At 44.2% G+C, this 6,437-nt stretch overlaps 1 pseudogene; it reads right to left on the bottom strand.

Moving 5' to 3' along the window:
- LOC134032902 (glutamine--fructose-6-phosphate aminotransferase [isomerizing] 2-like) overlaps positions 1–6,036 on the bottom strand; it is a 13,416-nt pseudogene extending 7,380 nt beyond the window's left edge.
- Positions 6,037–6,437: the final 401 nt, after the last annotated feature.

The raw sequence follows: 6,437 nt of genomic DNA, 5'->3' as shown, positions 1-6,437 counted from the left end.
CACACACACACACACAGCACACACATACAGCACACCCTAGAGACCCTTCATGCATCAGTCAGGATTCTGCTCATAGCTTCATGCAATCCTACTGTACCCTGAACACACTTCCTTACAAACACATGTCAATGGTTCACATTACCAAATGAAACCCTGGCAATAAGGCCCATTCTTCATTGAAAACATACAAGACTTTTAGCCTTTGACCCACCCCACCACTCCCCCCCCCCCCCCTGCCCCATCCTTTCCCAGTCTGTTAAGCACGGTCACGTCAGACAGTGATTATTTTAGAGGGCGTGGAGGGTGTTACAGACTGGAATATGTGGTCACTCTCCAGCACACATTGTTTACCCAGAGAGACAGAGAGAGACAGAGAGAGAGGAGAGAGAGAGAGAGAGAGAGAGAGAGAGAGAGAGAGATAGAGAGAGAGATAGAGAGAGAGAGAGAGAGAGAGAGAGAGAGAGAGAGAGAGAGAGAGAGAGGAGAGGACAGGAGAGGAGAGGAGAGGAGAGAGAAAAGAGAGAGAGAGAGAGATCCATCTGGCTCTCCCTTTATCCCTCCTTCAAAGGAGAGTGAAAGTTGAACACGAAGTGCTCGTGTGAATGTTGAACACGTTGAGTGGGAAGGGTGAGAGTATGTGTGTGCTGACGTGAATATGTGCGTGTTTGCAAAGTATATGTGTGTGTGAAAGACATAGTGAGAGTGTGATCCACAGATCCATACCTGGTAGCCACTGCCTCTCCTGGGTAAAACGACTCTTGAACACCAGTGCAAAGGCCCCTTCCTAGTTAAACACAAGGAAGACAAACTGATTTTCTCGGAAAACTTAACTGTAACCGGAGTTTACACAAGCCTTTTATTGACGGACAATAACCTATGTAAATTAATAATGCTGATTTACGGTTTTATAGAACAGCTACCGAACATGTTTCTTTTCTTTTAGATAGCCATTTAATAGCCTACCCTCAAACAGCACAACACAAACGCTATGATCCAACAAATGTACTTCCGCATATTGCAAAGCAAGGTCAACAACTTCCCGTAGCTAGAAGTTATGTTAGTTCTCTTGGAGTTTTTTACAAGGAGTTTGGGTGATCTTTCCAAAATGAGAATCAACATAGGGTTCTATGTTGCTGTCTTCCTTCAAGCAATTTGCAAAAGTGGTTCAAATTGTATATTTCAAGCTACATCGACAATTATGAAGGTAAAGTTTATCTAACTCACAGCACAGTAAAAGTAGGTAGCCTAGCTATCTAGTTAGCTCTATCAAACGGATTTGAGCAGTAACTTAAAATAATCTAGGCTCGCTAGTGTTCACCTGTTATCGGTTGCTGAAAAAAAGCGATCTGAGTGTAGGGTTTAGAGAGCAATAGCTGAGGTTTAACTCAACCTGTTCTGGTTTTTAAAAGTTTCGTCTTTAACTTCACCGGAAGTTCTAGACCGGCCTGTTTCTTTCCGGAAATACGTTTCACTGCTGTCGTCTGCATAAAGCCAATGTGTCTGAACATTTTGTCTACAGTAGGCTACTGTAGTATTCCGTCCACCTTTTCATGTCTTCACCATTCTAACTTTTCCTGACTTTCTGGTTTAAAACCTCTTATGGATAACTAGGAAAGTGTGAGAGATTGAGCGAGTCTGTTTTCTACCAGACAGACTGTAATGAATCATGATGTCACCAGCGATGTTAGGGAGTGTGCCAGGATGACGGAGGATACTTTTTAATGGATGGAATTTAAGTGACATCATAAAAGGGGTGTGTGTGTGCGTGTGTGTGTATGCGTGTGTGCGTGTCATACTCACCAGCTGTTGGATGACCCTCTCTACCAGTGTAGAAAAGGAGACATGGTCCTTCTCTCTGTTGTCGTAGATGTACTTGATCAGCTTGGGGATCACTTCGGTATCTGTCTCTGACTCAAACTCATACCCCTTAGAGTTCTGGACAGGAAGGAAGCAGAAACATGTTCATAAATCAGGTGGCTGAGCGGTGAGGGAATCAGCTAGTAATCCGAAGGTTGCCAGTTCGATTCCCGGTCATGCCAACTGACGTTGTGTCCTTGGGCAAGGCACTTCACCCTACTTGCCTCGGGGGAATGTCCCTGTACTTACTGTAAGTCGCTCTGGATAAGAGCGTCTGCTAAATGTAAATGTAATAAATCACATAACTCAGCCACACACCACGTTTATCTGAAAAGTATTTGAGACATGTCCCTCTATTATACTGAACAAACTACGTCAGTAGGTTTTGTGGTGAGGCAACATTCCCCATCCAGCGCATTCTATGATGCCTGTTTGGTGGGTTACATCTCCTACTCTAGTACATGAGCAGAATTGCCAGAACAGGTGAAATAACAGCAGAATTTTATACAAATATGATTAAGCAACTCCTTCATGCTCTGGTGGAGGACAGAGGGAGAGTCATGTGGACTGCACTATGATGCGTGTTATAGAGAGTGTTATAGAGAGTGTTATAGAGAGTGTTATAGAGAGTGTTATAGAGAGTGTTATAGAGAGTGTTATAGAGAGTGTTATAGAGAGTGTTATAGAGAGTGTTATAGAGAGTGGGATAGAGAGTGTTATAGAGAGTGTTATAGAGAGTGTTATAGAGAGTGTTATAGAGAGTGGGATAGAGAGTGTTATAGAGAGTGTTATAGAGAGTGTTATAGAGAGTGGGATAGAGAGTGTTATAGAGAGTGGGATAGAGAGTGTTATAGAGAGTGTTATAGAGAGTGTTATAGAGAGTGGGATAGAGAGTGTTATAGAGAGTGGGATAGAGAGTGGGATAGAGAGTGTTATAGAGAGTGTTATAGAGAGTGTTATAGAGAGTGGGATAGAGAGTGTTATAGAGAGTGGATAGAGAGTGTTATAGAGAGTGTTATAGAGAGTGGGATAGAGAGTGTTATAGAGAGTGTTATAGAGAGTGGGATAGAGAGTGTTATAGAGAGTGGGATAGAGAGTGGGATAGATGGAACAGTCGTAGGCGGAGCTTACCAGGTACTTCTTCAGCTCTTTGTAGTTGGTGATGATGCCGTTATGGATGACAACAAACTCTTGACAGAGTGACAGAAAAGAGGATGATAGAGAGGAAAGAAAGAGAAAGATAGAAATTATCATAAAGTTTCACAATCCAACCTATTAGGAGCACACTCATAGCGGCGCGGGGGGGGGGGGGGGGGGGGGGGCAGAAAGATGTGTATAGTGTGTAGGGGGGCATGTGTGTGTTTCTTACCATTGTTGTTGTCGGAGCGGTGAGGGTGGCTGTTGAGTGCGCTCGGCTCCCCGTGTGTGGCCCAGCGTGTGTGTGCGATCCCAAAGTGTGTGTCCAGCTCCTCCTCCAGATCCATAGAGTCTTTTTCTGAACAGAACACACACACACACTGATCACTAACACAACACGCACACATATCACTAACACAACACACACTGACCACCACAACTGTAACACACCAAGAACTAATCAGTAACATGAACAGTAAGTCAGCCAGTGAGACAGTTAGTCAGTCACCTAAACAGTCAGGCATTTAGCTGGCCAGTCATTCATTAATTTAGCCAGTCAGCCAGCCTGAGACCTACTGTGGAGTTCTTCATCCAGAGCCTTGACCTTGCCCTTCTTCTTGATCAGACAGATGCTGTTGCTGACTGTTTCTGTCTTCTTGGAGCCATCCACTGCTATGCCTGAACAACAAACACACCTGGTTAGGAATGTCCTTATTGACTGACTGGTTATTGTCCTTTGTGATTGACTGGATAGTTAGTGACTGTTGAGGCATTCTTATTGGCTGACTGGTTAGGAATATTCTCAGCGTTAACAGCAGTAGCCATGGCAGCCATACGGAGGAGGATCACAGCACATTTGAAAAAAACTGCACACACACAGTTCAAGTTATGAGGGTGTGTGGCGACATGTGTGTGTGTGTGAACACAAGGGTGTGTGTGTGTGTGTGTGTGTGAACACGAGGGTGTGTGTGTGTGAACACGAGGGTGTGTGTGTGTGTGTGAACACGAGGGTGTGTGTGTTGAGCAACGTATGGGGTTTTTCCACCTATGAAAGGAGCTCTTAGAGTTGTGAATGTATCCTGCTGGCCGGAGAGAACAAACATAGAGGTGTGTGTGCATGTATGTGTGTGTGTGTGTGTGACAGAGAGTTCTATGACTGTACTGAGGCAAGGGTGTGTTGCTGTGCTGTTCGCCAGGTGGACTGTATACCCATCGCTATGCTACATCTCTACGGAGCCACTGGAGTCTACGAACCAACAAAAGAAGCCTACCTTGGAATAGTACGATATTCAAATAGTGTGTGCTTGTGTGTGTGTACTGGTGCGTGTGTGTGTACAGGTGTGTGTGTGTACTGGTGGTGCGTGTGTGTATCTGTATCCTACCTGCTGAATCGTACCCTCTGTACTCCAGTCTCTGCAGTCCCTTCACCAGCGTCTCAAATATCTCCTTTCTGGTGTGAGGCACTTGGTAATTCAGGTAGGCAAAGATCCCTGTTAGGAGGGGGAGGGGTTGGGAGAGAGAGAGAGAGAGAGAGAGAGAGAGAGAGAGAGAGAGAGAGAGAGAGAGAGAGAGAGAGAGAGAGAGAGAGAGAGAGAGATGAGAGAGAGAGAGAGAGAGAGAGAGAGAAGGGACAGGGACAGGGACAGGGAGCGAGAGGTAGTGGAGGAGGGAGGGAGAGGGGGGAGATTAGCTCTCTCTTCATCTTAGCCTCCTTTACCTACTGCTCCGGGTTGTGCTGAGATCAGAATCTACATCAGATGGCTGAGCGGTTAGGCAATCAGGCTATTAATTTGAAGGTTGCTGGTTAGATTCCCGGCTGTGCAAATTGACGTTGTGTCCTTGGGCAAGGCACTTCACCCTAATTGCCTCGGGGTAGGTAGTTGACAAGAAAGGAACATGTAATTATATTTACACTTAAGAAAAGACGCTTCTTTTCTCGTATAACTCCACCTATATCTAATCTAATCAGAGGGCCATACAGGCCATAAATTTGACTATCAGTAACAGCCTGTACAGCACAAAACAAACATCATGGGAATCTTAAAGAAACTCTTAACGTAGTCTTCTTCTGGAGTAGAAACTAACAACAAGTTTACTTCGCGGTGCAGAACCTGGGGCAGTTATATGTCTAGTAAAGGAAAGTTCCAGGTTCGCGAGGCTTCCAAAGCAACACAGGTGGCCATTGAGTGGAACACAGCGCGCAGTGTTAGAGCGGCTGGCAAACTGTCGCGGGGCGCACCGGCGGAGATTTGATAACCACCGACCGGACATACTGTAAAATATTTACTCTGAGCAGCAAAGTCTGCCTGTGCAAGGCAGATGGAATGCCGTAAGAAAAGTTATATTGCTTGCGATAGGGCATTAAAACACTCAATATAATAACGCTGAGAACATAAGATGAGAACATTTGGCCTCAGTCTATTATCTTCACATGTTCATCCTTTAAACGACAGTGGATTTGAAAACACACTCATATTCAATATATGTTTGGTATTTACGCTTATCACATTAATATTCTGACAATATTAATGTTGTCAAACCTGTCCTACAGCCACTCTGACACGTAGCCGTCCACACTGCGCAGAAGCTTCCTGAACTCGTGATAAGAGTAGGATACATGAATGAAAACCCCTGCAGTTTAATATAAATTTGACCTTCTGATTACACCAAGTCTGTTAGAAGTCCCAGTAAGATTATTTACATTGTTAAGTAGAGATGTAAATTGCGCACAAGCCAGTATTTTTCTGCTTTAAACATTAGAGATTGGCACTGATGAATTCAAACAAACGTAATAAAACAATATGTTATCATGTATTAATTAGATTTGTTTCAGAAATAATCTACCTCCAACTGTCCCACATTCTCGTGCATAATTTCCTAGCTATGACATGACCCTGATGCTCTAAAAAAGACTTGTGCGGTCCTTACCGCACATCTTTGTGGTTATGTTTTCGTTGCTGGATACGGTTCTGAGGTTGTGAGGTTTCACAGTAGTTCTTGTGCTAACATCCAAGCGTAAATGTGTAAACCAGCTCACTTCTACCATTTTATATTAAGTCAATTTCCGCAAGAGACGGCTCCACCTCCGTCTCCAGGCAACCAGTGACACCTTGTCCGGAGACAGGCACTCCCTGAATTCCGACTAATTTTACGCAAAGTTAAACAGCAGGTCAACCAGTAATTTGTACAACAAGTGAAAGTAAAATAAAAACATGGAATCAAACCCAACTCTACCGATAGCCTATAGCATTGACAGTCCTTGCATTCTCGGAACACCAAACACCGTTAGTAGCCAACCTTCACCAGTAGGGTACAGGACTACAGGTGAGAAACAGGCTCGGGAGGTATTTGGTTTTAATTTGAAGCAGTACAATAAACCCCAAGGATAAATTCCTCAAAAATGCCAAAGGTTAGTTGAATCAAATACTCCCCAAATACACGGA

Source organism: Osmerus eperlanus, chromosome 13 (genome assembly GCF_963692335.1).
Source record: "Osmerus eperlanus chromosome 13, fOsmEpe2.1, whole genome shotgun sequence".
NCBI classification, from domain to species: Eukaryota; Metazoa; Chordata; class Actinopteri; order Osmeriformes; family Osmeridae; genus Osmerus; species Osmerus eperlanus.
The sequence above is the reverse complement of the archived record's forward strand: the minus strand, read 5'-3'. Positions and strand labels throughout refer to the sequence as shown.